Here is a 16365-nt window from a genome sequence, read left to right as displayed (position 1 = left end):
AAAATTGGTTTATCATTTCGTGTGCAGTGCTTCCCGGGTCAATGCGTATTTCAGAAGCACGACAAATACAATACAGCCTATGAAAATAACAACAATCACTCCGTTAATGCATTCATTCAATCACACCGGCGATTATGCAGAAAGAGTAGTTAAAGAAGAACAATAGTCTATCAATCGTTTGGTGTATTTCTCGAAGGCATGCAGCTAAAATGAAACCTATTAGAAAGATGTATGTACCTGGCCGGCCTCCTGCTACTGAACCAGGATCTGTCCAGGCGAAGCCATCCATCTCTTTCAGTGAGGCATTCATCTTCATTCCCAGCGCCTCCTTCAGATTGATACCCTTTTACTCAATCACCACAGAATGGCTGCCATACTAAACAAATTGCTCATACTTTACAACAGCAATGGACAAAATGTCATCTACCATAATTTAGTATTGACATTACAGGCAAGATGCCACATCAATCAGGAAAATGTTTTTTTTTTCTTTTTTCGCTCAGTGCTGTTGCTTACTAAAAATCCAATCACACAACTCTATATAATCAGAACCTGTGAAAACATATATAGGCCTATTTTTATTTCACAGTCCTTAATCATATAGTCCCAAATTGAGCCAACAGCTACACACAATTCTTAGTATTAGCAAATCTAGTTTCGTGTAGCGGGGAGGATGTGGCCTAACGGCTACAGCGGTCGACCTCGAAGCTACATCCTGTGATTCTGGGCAAATCACGTATTCTCCCCGTGCCTGACAGAATGAACGTGTCCATCTGTAACGCAAGAGGTGCTCATGTAAAGCGCTCTGATGCCTTCGGTTTAAGTTGGCGCTATATAAAACTCGTGGGGGTAAAAGTGCATGTTTCAATATCACGAGACATTCCAGGCCCATTTTATGGCTTCGCTAACATCCCAAAAGTACACAGTTTAAAACCATTTGCTTTATCTCGTGCACTTATATACATTAAGCAAGCACGATTCACAAAGGTTCACTTAGAAAAGTCAGAAAATCTGTTTGGGGTGCTCCTAAAAATGAGGGATAAAAACGTGGTCTGTGACCAATTTGTCAAACAGTAAATTAATTATAATGAACAGTCTGTATTGTGTGGATTACTACAATGCTGATACTCCATATCTATGCATAAACGCAAGTACAAATATTCCAACCAATATTGAGGAACACATGTATTAAGACCACATAAATAATTGCGCCAAACAATTCACTGTAATTCACGAGACATTTATTCTTTGTACAGTGAATTTATTTACTTGAAAGCAGGTCGCGCGCATGCAAAGGAAGAAAGGAGGGGGAGTGATAGTGGTGGGTGATAAGAGTGTAAATCAAAGGGTTTTAGAAGCAATAATTTTAGCTTTTCAACAACACTGGTAGTGAAATCCAGTAGATAAGACCTGTCCAATGTACATTCATTTACATAGAGTCTGTAAATTTACACGGTGCATATTTACACGGTGCACAAAATGCATTTTTAGCGGTTCGAGGCAGAAAAGAAGGTACAGGTGTTGGTACACAAGGAGGGCGTCGACGTTTCGCCTCGGCTGATGCTACAAGGGAATTTTAAACCTCAGTGGCGATTCTTCATCATGACGCGGGTGAATGGCAACCTATGGAAGGAGAATGCTAGTTAGGCTAGGTGCTGTGTGTGTGGTCTAACAAAATGAAATGAGGTCAATTCGAGAGATTCTGACCTACACTACATAAGGATTTCCACGAGGCCTAGTAGGAGTACTTGCTAATATTTTGGACAGAATTACGAGCATGCCCAGTACTGCCTTTAGAGTAAATTCTTGTTTACCTGTACCTCCACCCCCCCACTTAGCCGAGCTGACAGGGGTGTAATTGTGGTTTTTAGGTTGTGATTTTTTCACACTGAAGTCTCTACTGAACCAATACTTCGATGGTGTCAGAGCCCTTGCCGTCCATCTACAACTGTGCCTTTGGCGAATTGGGGCCAAGTGGCCACGCACCTTGAACTGCATACTTGAGTAGCCAGACTGGGCACCAAGGGCCTCATTTATGAAAAGTGACGCATCGCTGCGTGAAAACAGCATTGCGTCACTTTTCACTGCGTCCTCCTTGCGACACCAATGATGCGTCATATTTACAGTATGACGCATCATGTCGCAAGGAGTTACAGATACGTCAGTATTTCTGACGTATCTGTAAGCGCAAAAGTCACGCATTGCTGGGGTGTGTCACAAAAGTGACGCAACTCCAGCAATGCGTCCTTTGGGCTTGCGTCAGTCTTACGCCTGCTGTGAGGCAGGCGCAAGATTTTGACGCAACAGCGTCCTAAAAGTGACGCAGTGAAATCTCATAGATTTCACTGCGTCACTATTACGAGGCTTTTTGCGGGGGAACGCCCCCTCTGCATACATTATACCTGACGCAGGTATAATGTAGCGCAGGGGTTTACAAAGTGACGCATCTGCTTAGATGCGTCACTTTGCAAATAGTGCGCAACAGGAGGCATGTTTTACGCCGCCGATGCGTCACAAAAAGTGACGCATCGGAAGCGCAAAACTGACGCAAGGCCTCATAAATGAGGCCCCAAGTGTAGGTCAGTATCTCTCGAATTGACCTCATTTCATTTTGTTAGACCACACACACAGCGCCTAGCCTAACTAGCATTCTCTTTCCATAGGTTGCCATTCACCCGCTTCATGATGAAGAATCGCCACTGAGGTTTCAAATTCCCTCGTAGCATCAGCCGAGTCGAAACGTCGACGCCCTCCTTCTTTTCTACATCGAACCGCTGAAAATGCATTTTGTGCACGGTGTAAATTTGCAGATTGTATGTAAATGAATGTACATCGGACAGGTCTTATCTACTGGATTTCACTACCAGTGTTGTTGAAAAGCTAAAATTATTGCTTCTAAAACCCTTTGATTTACACTCTTATCACCCACCACTATCACTCCCCCTCCCTTCTTCCTTTGCATGCGCGCGACCTGATTTCAAGTAAATAAATTCACTGTACAAAGAATAAATGTCTCGTGAATTACATTGAACTGTTTGGCGCAATTACTTATGTGGTCTTAATACATGTGTTCCTCAATTTTGGTTGGAATACTTGTACTTGCGTTTATGCATAGATATGGAGTATCAATATAGTAGTAATCCACACAATACAGACTGTTCATTATAATTGATTTAATGTTTGACAAATTGGTCATGGACCACGTTTCTATTCCTGTATTGTACCCAGGTCCGGTTGACTTATTGGGTTTACCTCGTTATCTATAACGGCTCCTAAAAATGAAGCACCTTTTCTTACTATTCACAAAGATTCTTTAAAGTGTGGCAGAAAATCTACAAAATTTACATTGCCAGAAGAAAAGCAATGAGCAAAAGATGATGTAGAATTGAACTCAGATGGGAATGTTTGCATGCAAGCACAAATCGCCTACATACACGTCATTTTGGGCCACGTGTTTGTATCAAACTATTTTGCATTCACATACATTGCGAATCGCTAAATTGGACCATTTGCGAATGCAAAATAGCCTTTCAAGATGTATGAAATGCTTTGGTTGTGCATTTTAGGTAATCGCAATTTTTTTGCGATGACCTAAAATTGCGATTATTAACAGGGAAACACAATTTTCGATTCTCTACGCATACGTACCAAGCATTTCCTAAATGCAAACTATGAATTTCTTAAATGCTATTACCATCGACTCTAAGTTGATGGTAACCATGTGCAATTTTTGAAAATGCATTTTCAAAGTTCCATGTAGCGCGAACATGTGTGTGCACTTTACATGTGCACATTCTTTTTTGGGGTGCATCAGGGGGGCCCTAGGTCCCCGGGCACCCTTTATTTTGCATTACCTAATTTGTGATTTTCAATCAGGTAATTGGCAATCAGGTAATGTAAAACCATTTGCTACTTGGAACATAGGAAGGAATGGAATAATATTACCTAATAGTGATTACCTAATTGCGATTGCGACTCCGTAAGAATCACTATTAGGTCATCTCTATTTTCTTACATAGAATTTTGCATTGCTTAAATAGAGATTACCTAAAATTAGCTATTTAGGGAATGCAACATGGATTTTTTATACATGTGGCTCTTTGTTTTCACCCATGAGGAAAACAGTTTGGATGGGAAACCCTTTCACCTTCTAGCCTTTATGGATATGGTGACTTCTCTTTTCTAAAATGGAAAGACATATTTCTTGCCTTTGACGGATGTAAAAGTCCTAATTTGGGAGCCAACAGCCACCCACGAATTTGAAGGAGTTCTACCCATGGCAACAATATGCAAGTGAAACAAAATAGGCATTTCCCCCACAATGCTTTCACAAGTGCACCTTACAAAGGTAACATTTCTCCAATTTTAGTTCTGCCAGACAGGATTTGGAATATACTTTCAAAAAGTTATTTATTTCCATATCTAAGTGCCCGTAAAATGGACAAAATAATCCGTGAAGGGGTCCACGGTTTTCTGAATAAATTAGGGCAAGGCACTCTACAGACTTTCAATGGATGCAAATGAAAGAGGCTGCACAAAACATTGGAATTACCATTTCAGTTTTCAAACAAGCAAATGCTGGAAGAGCCGTTTAAATAGAATTTCGTTAACGTTTTCTACTGAACTGAGTATTCCTATTAGTGAATCAGGCTACTGAATTTACATAAAGTTGAAAAGCTGGAGGGAAACTGCTTCAAATGAAGAGAAAAGTATTAGAGGTAAGAACAATGCTCCATACAGTCTTTCCAGCTTTTCACTTTCTTACTTTTCGTTTTTTAAGTATTTGTTGCGAACTGGGCTACATCCTCCATATGTGTTAATTAGGTCGCACAATTTAGTAAATTTCCTTTTTAACTAACACCTAGGGGCCCATTAGGATGGCGGGCGGATTGCCCCCGCCAGGCTGGCGGTAGCCACAGCCAGCCTGGCGGGGGCAAACCGCCTGCCATCCTCTCCTGAATCCCCCCCGCCATATTAGTATGGCGGGGGGGGACCGACGCGGACGGAAAGACCGTCCGCCACTTTTCCACCCCGGTCGCCTTGCGGCCGGGGCGGAAAAGGTTTAATATGGTGGGGGTGTCTATTAGACTCCGCCAGCCATATTACCATGGGCCCGGACAGCTGCCTTTCCGTAGGCATGTGGTCTTCACTTTGGGGGCCAAAGTGAAGGAGGGGTGGGAGGTGCACACAGGGGGGTACCTGCGGTACCCCCCTGCATTTGCATATACAATGCGGTAGGCACCACGCGGTGCCTGCTGCTTTGTGTATGCAAAAGCATACATGCATTTATAGCATTGTGGCGGCGCGGTGCAGAGAGCACCGCCCGCCACAATGTTATAAATGCAAGATGTGCCCACCACTGTGGCGGGCGCATCCTAATGCCCCCCACGGGACCCCCGCCCTTATGGCGGGCGGTCCCGAATTCCAATGGGATGGCGGGTGGACTAAGTCCGCCCGTCATCCTAATGACCCCCCTAATATTTATTTTGTTTTACTACATACTTTACCTTAGATCAATTGAGACTTTCTTTGCCTGGTACGAGATTATCATATACGAGATAAAGTACCATCTGCTGTACATTATAAGCATAATGCAAGTCAACTAGGAGTTCTCTGACCAAATAGAGAAAAGAGGCTGAAGGACGACGAGTTCCTTTCACTAAGTCATGAAACTCCCAGGTGACTTGTGCTACATGGTCACACCATCACCTTTCCACACAAACCACTTAAAGCGAGTATGGCGTTCCACTGATGGCCAGATTTGAGGGGCCTGGGCTGTGGCTGTCTCCCCACCGCCCTAGTATGAGATGATCGATAGGACCACCACAGTCCGCGCAGCTGCCAGAGACCCGCCGTTCCCTGGCAGTATAGAGGCATCCATTTGCTTGATGGGACCACCAAGGTCCTGCCAAGCATATTAGGAGTTTTGTCTCCGCCAGGGTTTTCATGGTGGTTCCTCCTTAATGACAACTCTGGCAGAGAGGAAACAGAGGTGTGCCTCTACACCATGTGGATGCACATAGGAGGGTACAACAAACATGTGCTCTCCTGTATGCATGCAAACCAGTTCCTGCATGGCATTGACTTTCCAGTCCATGTCATGCAGAAACTGTTTTTGGTGTTCCCTTTGCAGTGCCCGCTTTTAGAGGCACCGCTGTGGGAATGCCAGAAAAATATCCCTCCATACAGGAGGAAACTCCTTATCAGGTGGGCGGTCTGTAGAGGGCTTTGGCACTTCGCCGGTGGAGCAGACCCTGCGCTGCACCTCCCAAGTCGTAATCAGGCCCTTAGTGTTATGCTCTTTCATTTGAAAGAGATAGTATGTTTGCAGTCATGAAGAATAAAGGTAGAATGTGTAGTGTGGAAATCAAACACACCAAAAACAGTTAGTAATTTGTTGCCAAAATATTTTAGAATCAGTTTAATGAAAGCCAGAATAAATAAATACGGTTGCTCAGACTGTGAAGTAATATGCAGAGTGATTCTGTTTTTCCATTAATTATCTACAGCATGCAAAAACTTCATCTCTTGCCATGAATATTTCCTTTCAGCAGATCAGTGCCAATTTTAAAAAGCATACTAGAAGAAGGAAAAACTGTTCTCATTTTCATTGTCTAAACTGCATTTGTAATGATGCTCCATCATCTACCTTTAATCTTGGGTACAAGCTTCTACAGTAGGAATTATGATGCCACAAGTCAACTGTAATATCTTATTGAACAGCTGTGACATGTGTCCCGTATCTGCCCAACTCTAAATAAGAGATATGGAGGTGAAAGAGAGAAAACTCCGAGACACTGAGGGCTTGATTCACAATTTTTGAATAAGTTCACACTTTGGAGTACGTTTTCTACTTTCTGTATTGAAAAACTGGGCCAGATCCCAAAAATGCTTTTTTGAAGTAAGTTTACTACTTTTTGGAATTCACAAACAGCACTTTTGTAGCAACTTACACGTTTGTAGAGTATTACATATTTTATCAGAAAACAATGCATAATTAGTTATGAATTCTTTTATAACTATATAAAAATATGTGCTTTTTTATGTATTTTTTAACATTGATTTATATTTTTAAATATTTTAAATAATTGATTTAATTTAACATAATTAACAATTCCCGATGGAGTTTTATTTTAAGTCCCTACCTCCATTACTTCTATGGGAGGGTGTTGCAGTACCAATAGTTGGCTATGTGTAGTGCTGAACATAAATGTAGGTAAAAGTGCAGCATGTTAATACTGGAAAGTAGTAATCTTACTGTTGCCTGCGTTTGTTGTGGTGATAAGCGATAACACAGCACGCTATATATCAGATCTCGGTTGAACCTTAATTTTATTAGTAACAGTCTAGTCTCTTTCCTGTACAGTCACAGTTTCTCAGTCCTTTTTGGAGGTTGACAGCCAAGATAGTCAGATGATGTGGTAGTGGTTTCTTTATTTGATCTTCTCTTTTAGAGGTAAACCGTCCAGTCAGGAGCACCAGGGAAAGAAAAAAGTAAAGCACAGGTAAGTTCTTTACTCTTAGAGTTATACAATTATCCTTGGATTCATTCCTAGCTACTGTCATCCTCTATCATTCTCTTTTTTCTCATCTATTTACTTCAATTCCGTTTTTGATATTCTCCTTTCTGAATTAACAGTAGGACCTGCATCTTTACGGTTCTCAACTCTGTGTAGAATCTTCAGTTCCTGTGTATCTCTTACAAATTAGAAGGTGGTCATGGTTTCAAAATGTTTGAAAAATTATTACACTATACACAAATCAAACATCATTTGTAGAGCACAACACGGTCACCCCTAGGGGTATCTTGGAGCTGTGTCTCTGTTGAAGAGCCAGATCCCGAGTCTCTTTCTGATGGCTGCCAGCATGGGGGATGAGGAGGGTGCAGAGGTGAAAGGGTAGGACATTCCAAGTCTTGGCAGCGATGTAGGCGAAGGAATGGCCACCATTGCAGCTGTGACAGATGCAAGGGGTTTGTGTGAGGGCAAGTGTAGAGAAGCACAAGTTTCTAGAGGGTTGGTGGAAGTTCAATCGATGGTTGAGGTAGGCAGGTCCTTGGTCGTGGAGGGCTTTGTAGGCATTCATGAGGATCTTGAATGGGCATCTCTTCTGGATGGGTAGCCAGTAGAGGTCTCTCAGGTGGATGGTGATGTGGGTTCAATTGAGGAGGGCCAAGATGAGTCTCACTGCACCGTTCTGTATGGTCTGGAGTCTTCTGAGGAGCCTGTTGGAGATTTCAGCGTAGAGGGCATTGCAGTTCTTGAGGCAGCTGGTGATGAGGGCTTTTGTGACGGTCTTTCTGGTCTTGGTTGGAATCCATATGAAGATTCTGTGGAGCATGTGAAGTGTGTGGCAGCAGGAGGAGGTGACTTTATTGACTTGTGGTTTCATGGTCAGTTGGTTGTTGAGGATGATGACGAGGTTGCGTGCATGGTCGGTTGGTGCGGGTGTGGGTCCACGTTCTGCAGGCCACCAGCTGTGGTCCCATGTGGAGGTGTTTTTTCCAAAGATCAGTACTTCATTTTTGTCTGAGTTGAGCTGGAGATAGTTGTCTCTCATCCATTGACCTATGTTGGTTAAGGTGTTGCAGAAGTTGTTTTTGGCATTGGAGGGATCCTTGGTGAGTGAGAGGATCAGTTTAGTGTTGTACGCATAGGAGATTATATTGAGCCTGTGGAATCTGATGATATCTGCGAGGGGGATCATGTAGATGTTGAAAAGGGTGGGGCGGCGGGAAGATCCTTGTGGTACACCACATATGATGCCTTTAGGTCTGGAGGTAAAGAGAGGTAGTTGGATGCTCTGTGTGCATCCTGCAAGGAAAGAGGTGATCCATTGGAGGGCATATTGCTGTATGCATATGTTGTAGAGTCTGTTGATGAGGGTGTTGGGGGAGACAGTGTGGAATGCAGGGGAGAGGTTGAGAAGGCTCAGGGTAACAGTTTCTCCATGGTCGAGGAGTGTTCTGATGTCATTTGTGGTGGTAATCAGAGTGGTCTCAATGCTGTGGTTGGCATGGAATCGTGATTGTGAGGCATACAGTAGGTGGTTTTGTTCCAGGAATTCGGTGAGCTGCTCGTTAATGGCTTTCTTAAATCCGTTGATCTGGTAGAGGAGCAGGGAGATCAGATAATTTTTGAGATTGCTAGGGTCAGTGGGTGCTTTCTTTAAGAGGGTCTGATGACTGCATGTTTCTATTTTTCCAGTAAGGTAGCAGTGGAGATGGAGATGTTGAGGATGTTGGTGAGTTGTGTGCTGATTGGGTTCTTTGCGAGGTTGTAGAAGTGATGAAGGCAGGGATCCATAAGCCCCTCAGATTGAATGGAAGACATGATGGCTGGGGTGGTCAGGGCATTGAGCGGAGACCAGGTGGTAATGGTTTGGCTGGTGTTCCCTGGTTGGTTGAGGTCATTGGTGTTGAGGATGGCGAATTGTGTAGGTGTTAGTGATCTTGCTGTAAAAGTAGTCTGAGAGGGTGTCGCAGAGTTCTTGGGAGGGGTGGATGGTGCTCTCATTGGCTGTTGGGTTGGAGAATTCTTTGAATATTTTGAAGAGTTCCTTTGTGTGGTTGGCCATGGAATCAATGCGGTTGGTGATGACTGCATTCTTAACTTATTTGATGTGTTGGTGATACTTGTTGAGGGCTGTTTTGTGAGCTGCTCTGTCAGCGAGGTTCTTGGTGACACGCACTCATTTCTCCAGTTAGTGGCATTTGCGCTTGGTGGTCCTGAGTTCTGGGGTGTATCACCTGGCATGTTTGGAGGGCTTGTTAGATTTAGTGGATTTCAGTGGGCAGGAGCGGCTGCTACCAGACCCGGGTGGTGGGGCGAGGGGTGGGGACAAAAAAAACCTACTTACCTGAAAAGGCTGCTGCCTCTCCTTCATCCTCCGTCCCTCCAACATCTTCCTGCACTCCCAGCCAGCAGCAGGAAGCACCCACCTTCCCAGCTACCCTTAGCCAATCCCAATGGTACAATGCAGTGTTGTGATTGGTTTGAGCACTGTGGACGGTGCTCAGACGGGGACTGGGAGGGTTTGCATGTTCTTCACCAGGCCGTGTAATGCTGCCAGGTGTGGATGGTGCAAATTGCGCATGACAGCTTGGCTGTCCCAAAAGGGCCGGCCAAGCAGCCATGTGCACATCAGGAGTGAAAACCACTTCTCTCCCTACTCTGCCAGCCCTGCCCCGCCCGAGAGCCACTGAAGTATATAGGAAAAATAAAATGATAATATCAATAGTTATTATCTTTTTATTTTTCCTTTTGTTCAGTAGGGCCATGCTCCTTCACCTTAGTGGAGCAGCCGCCACTGTCAGTGGGGCAACTCAGTTAGCTCTGTCGGGACAAAGGCGTAAAAAAACCAATTAATTTCCTCCCTTACACTTTATCTTCTCATAGGTGACCCCACTTATCCTTCCCTTAAGGGTCCTACCCTTTTCCCATAAGATTTACATTCAGACAATATGAGGCGGGGCTGGACCTTCATTTCAGATCTCACTTCATTGCCCACTCGATTTTTGCCCAGCCGCTGCACTCCCTCTGTACCTTAGCACACACCTGTCCTAGCCATGCTCCTCCAGGAACGTGGCAGAACCAATGGTCACTCCTGCAGTTTCTCCTCTCAGGAGACCCTACAGTGCACACAGCAGTTACCTGCTCCCATCTTTCTTTTTGTGTCTGCTACCGTCTTGACTCAACACACTGGTTTTTGGCGTCCTCTCCACCTCTTGTGCGCTCCACAACTCCTCCATCTCCTTTCCCTGTCCGAGCTCTGCCTCCAGTCTTTCTTTGATTTCACTGCTCTTTTATTTCACCTGGAAGAACAGAGACCTTGCTTTGTTTCTGTCGCTTTTATAATCTATCGCCTGAGTCCTTTCTCTATTTTAATATTACTAACTGTCTTGTAGGTTTTTTTCCTGATGGGAGCCACCGTGAGTTGTCGGGTAAGAGCCCCTTCTGTTTTTCTGTTCTCTCAACTCGTTTTCATCAGACACTCCCTTCTCTAAGATTTTACTGATCTGGGAAAAGTGGGTATCTCTAAAGGAAATCAGCATTACCCTGTTGTTTTCCCTGGAGATAGCGAACCTCAAATTGAAGGGTTTGAGAGAAAGAAACCAGCAGATAACCATAAGATTAGTTCCTCTGTTCTTGCTCAAACAAATTAAGGGGGGGCAGGGTCGGTATAGAGAATGAATGGAAAATCATCTAAATAGTACCGTATTATCTCTACTGCCCATTTAACGGCCACACACTCTTTGTCAATTACAGGATAAGGTAAATCTCCTTTCCCTGTCCGAACTCTGCCTCCAGTCTTTCTTCCATTTCACTGCTCTTTTATTTCACCTGGAAGAACAGAGACCTTGCTTTGTTTCTTTCGCTTTTATACTCTATCGCCTGTGTCCTTTCTTTATTCTAATATTACTTACTTCAAACAGTTGCCAAACAGTTGCCAATTGCCGAGGCAACTGTTTGAAGTAAAAAAGATTTGGCGAAATCAGACGATTGTAAGAATAACGTGGAGGCAATCATCCTTTTCATCTGATTAAAGGCATCAAGGGCCTCCTGTGAAGGATGTTTAAATGCATGTTTTTTTGAGTTATTCTTAAGGAGGTCCATTAAAGTGGCAGATATTTTAGAGTATTGTGGAATACATCTCCTTTAATAACCTAGAAGCCCTAGGAAAGCTCTCACCTACCTTTGATTTTCAGGGGCTAGGGTCTCAGTAATGGCCTTAACTCCTTCGGCGCTCATGACGAGCTGAGCTCGTCATAACTGCTGAAAAACGCCCACGCGGAGATAATTCCCCTCCTGTGCCGGGCGTTCCATTGAGTAGTCGTGACGAGCTCACCTCATCATGAGGACAGCTCCTTCCACTGTGCTGCATGACGAGCTGAGCTCGTCACAAGCACCGCGGTACCGCGCGTGGCCCCCTCCCCCGCGCCCCGGGGGAATTAGCCCCGCGTCGAAGGGGTTAACCTTTTCCTCTACTGGTTTTATCATGCCATTTCCTAGCACTCTTCACTAATATCTGACTTTGCTATGCGCAAGTCTTGATTTTGTTTTGCATTAATATGGAGCCCTGCAATTTGTAATCCTGACATAACTGCCTGTAGATGTTTTAGATTGTTACCCCAGTTGGTACTAATTATTACAATATCATCTAAGTACACTGAAACATACTTTTGATGTGGTATAAGAAGGTGGTTCATTAAGTATCGAAAGGTGGCTGGGGCCCCATATAACCCAAAAAGGAGGACTCTAAATGGAAACAGCCCATAGGTGGCTGAGAACGCTGTTTTCACTTAGTCTTATGGTGGCAGGAGTACCTGCCAATACCGTTTTGTAAGATGTATAGTGGAAATGCACCGGGCCTCCCCCAGTCATTGAATCCACTCTTCTATTTGGGGTAAGGTTTGGGGTGAGGGGATAGTTGTCAAATGTTGAGTTTTTATTTACAGCACAGATGTCAATACAGAACTGGATGGCTCCATCCAGTTTTGGCACCAGCACAATGGGGGAACACTTTTTGGCACCAGCACAATGGGGGAACACAATTCACTAGTTGAAGGTTCAATCACTCTGAGATTTAACATTTGCTCGGTCTCCTCTTGTACAGCTTTCTTCCGGGCATCAGGTATTCGGTAAGGACATTGCTTTACTATGGTTCCTTCTTTAGTGGAACTGGCATGACTGGTCAGTTGGGTTTTCCCTTGAAGATCCAAGAATCCTTGTGAAAAGGGTAAGAAGGTTGGAAAGAGCAATTCCTTTTGGTGAGGCGTTAAAACATCACACACAGTAAACTTTTCAAATGTACTCTCAGTAGGTTTTGGAGGGTAAATAGTTTTAACAGCTGCTGGAATAGGTCCTAAGAAATAGAGGTAACAGGGTAAAGGGCGCACTGGAAAAAGTATTTTTTGGCTTAAGTGAATAATACAAATCACAACAGGTGCTCAAAAGCAAGTAATGGGAGGTCACCTCACTCCCTCAAATTCCCAAGAACAAAGCTCTTGATGTTGAAAATAAAAATTTCTCGCTGAGCACTCAAATAAAATATCCTTATTTCAGAGTTCAATCCACTGTAATTATAATTACAAGTCCATTTTTAGTCCATTTCCAAGTAAGACAACAGAATTCTCAAGTAAACGTGATGCTGATCCTCTTTAATTAAAGGCTCCGAATTTTCACAGTTCATAACACACTCTGCAGCCAACACGTGTTTCGTTGGGCATCAATCATATGCCTAATCAACTTCCTCAGGGCTTCAAGCCAAGAAAATAATAGGAACAAAGTGTAATACACTTTCTGAGGTAAATTATTGAAAGTACATATTATTATCAAGAAATTAATTAAGTATTCTAATATAAAATCACCACCTAAGTGAAAAAGACATAGTTCCCTTAAAATGTGACGTATAGGTCAAACAATTTATCAATCTTGTGGCTCCCGGTGTCTCTTTGTAAGTTACAAAACATTCGGGTTTTAATCAAGTTAACTATTCATAGAAATACTAAATATAATTTACCTATAATCAGTAATTCTTCATTTCTATTTAGTCTCTTAATGATAGGAATTCATAGGGGTTGAGTCTGTATCTGGAATGACACGAGGGTACCTTTAGCCCTGACCCAACAGCTCGCGCCCAACAGTGAAAAAGGTCACTAAATTACTATATTTACTAATATTAAATAACTGTATGAAATTGATCAAATATGGTCAACACAATTTTCGTAAATTACTCATTTAAAGGGGCCAGCTAAATCCTACTTGTGCCTGTATGGTGTAAAAACATGAACATAATGTTGACATCATGACCGCATCATTAGGAAATAACCTATGCAATTACTCAAACAAATTCTACTATTTGAAATAGTATCATAGTATCATCTCGCTCAAAAAGTAGAAATTACCTACCCAAGATATCGACTTGCCTTGATTATCAACCTCCACTCTCACTTTTCAGTATACTCGTACTTCTAATATCTGCACTACCAGTATCTATCAAAAAAACATCTTAATAAGCCGGTGCCACAAATATTACTTTACCGAATCTTGTATTTAACCAAATTGCCGTTTACCCAGTATTACGGCACAGTTCTTCCGTATTCGAGTCGCTGGCGTCTATGTCTACCCAAGTTATCAACTTTCCTTGTTTGTCAACCTCCACTCTCACTTTTCGGTATAATCGTACTTCTAGTATCAGCTCTACCAGTATCTATCAAAAAAACATCTAAATAAGTCGGTGCCACAAATATTACTTTGCCCAATTTTAAATTCAACCACATTACAGCTTACCCAGTATTTCGGCACAGTCCTTCCGTATTCGAGTCGCTGGCGTCTATGTTAGCCGCCATCTTGCTTAAGTATACTTTGCTCGTAATAACATCGAGAAGTAATTTTCACTATTTTCCGAAATTGACGAATTATATATATTCAAAAAACCGTTCAAGAAACATTCCCAGTCATTCATGATATGTACCCTAAATTAATAGTAAAGTCAATTTCGTATTATTATATGCCTATTGTTAATCTTCCCTGCATTATTAAAATATACAGGGCTTTTAACGTATTTGTCCCCGCCATCTTGGAATGGGCAAAGAATACAAAAATTGTCTATTCAAACCACAAATCTTAATAATCCGTTTGAACGGCAATCGCAAATCCTCTTCTATTCAAAGTAATTATTATCCAGTGTTCTTTCTCACTTTTTGGGACACGAGCAACAGCGACAGGGCGGCGAGCACCCCATACCACTCCATATACAGAACAAAAACAGTTCAACAAATATTATATCATAGAGTCAGGTGGGAGCACAGCATAAGCATTTGAAGCGCCCATATTTCTATAAACATTCTGTTGCAAACTTCAGAAAATTATTAAATAAACTTTAAACAGGGGACACTATTATGTAATATTCCACAGTCACTGAATGATCGAAATTCACTATATAATCCAAAATATTACTGATCTCCTAAAAAGTATTGTAGCTCTGTATCAATATCAAGTCCTTCTTTTACAGCTCGGAGGACCAAAATCCATTTTGCCTCTCTCCGTCTTAATTTTAATAACCTGTTGCCTCCCCGTCTATCCAAAGTAACATGTTCAATACCATGGTAAGGAAATTTATGATTGGCAGAGTCATTCCTATTTTGGATAGCATGTGATGCAATCGGGTACCTTGTGTCTCCATTTTTCAAAGCTCGATTGTGTTCAATCATTCGGTCTTTAAGTCTTCTAACTGTACTGCCAACATAAATTTTTCCACATGTGCAGGCAATTACATAAATAACAAATGTTGTGTCACAATTTATGAATGTATCAATGTGAAAAACACCTGTATCATTGTATTCAAATTTTTGTACTTTTTTCATTGCCCACCAACAGGAACTACAGTTGCCACAGTGATAAAAACCCTTATGACAAACTCGTAACCAATCACTTTGACTTGTTGGCAGTATAGGTTTAGGGTAACTAGGACTAACAAAATTAGCAATAGTCTTGCCTTTATGATACGTGATACTTGGTTTATCTGTAAGAAATGGTTTCAGATCTCTATCAGAGCATAACATGTGCCAATGTTTCCGCATAATGTTATAGTCTATGGCTCCCTTTGCCAAAACTAGTAATCATTCTAACTTTCTGATTTTTCTTTGGTACATCATTCCTAATATTAGGTTTCAATGTAACATCTCTGTGCAATTCGGAAACTCTGTTAACAGCCTTTTTAATAACATCATTCGAGTATCCTCTGTTTTTAAATCTGTTTACCATATCCTGTAAATTGTCATTAAAATCCACTTCCTTAGAGCAATTCCTTCTTGCTCTTATCATTTCCCCATAGGGGATAGAATTAATTTGACTCTTAGGGTGGCAACTATCTGCTCTTAGTAACGCATTACAGCTGGTTTCTTTGCGGAACATTCGACTGCATAGTCTGTTATCCTCCACAAAAAGTTGAATATCCAAAAAAGTCAAATTATTTTTGTCATAGTGAGTAGTAAAGGTCATATTCAAATCATTGGTATTAAGAAACATAAAAAAAGACTCCAACTCTTCAGAAGTACCTCTCCAAAATAATAAACAATCGTCAATAAATCTACCCCAGTAATAGATATGATCTATCCACTGTTGTCCTTTAGGGCCCCAAATCCACTCCACCTCCAGTCTCCCCATAAAGAGGTTCGCGAAGGACGGAGCAAATTTGGAACCCATCGCAGTACCAAGTCTTTGTTTATACCAGGTAGACTCGAATAAGAAGTAGTTGTTTTCCAATATCAACCTTGTCATTTCTAGTAACATAGATGTGTGATCCAAATACTCAGCTGGTCTCTGGTTTAAAAAACTCTCAATAGCCTGGATTCCCAATTCA

Source organism: Lissotriton helveticus, chromosome 2_2 (assembly GCF_964261635.1).
Source record: "Lissotriton helveticus chromosome 2_2, aLisHel1.1, whole genome shotgun sequence".
In the NCBI taxonomy this organism is placed as follows: Eukaryota; Metazoa; Chordata; class Amphibia; order Caudata; family Salamandridae; genus Lissotriton; species Lissotriton helveticus.
Note: the sequence above shows the minus strand (reverse complement) of the source record.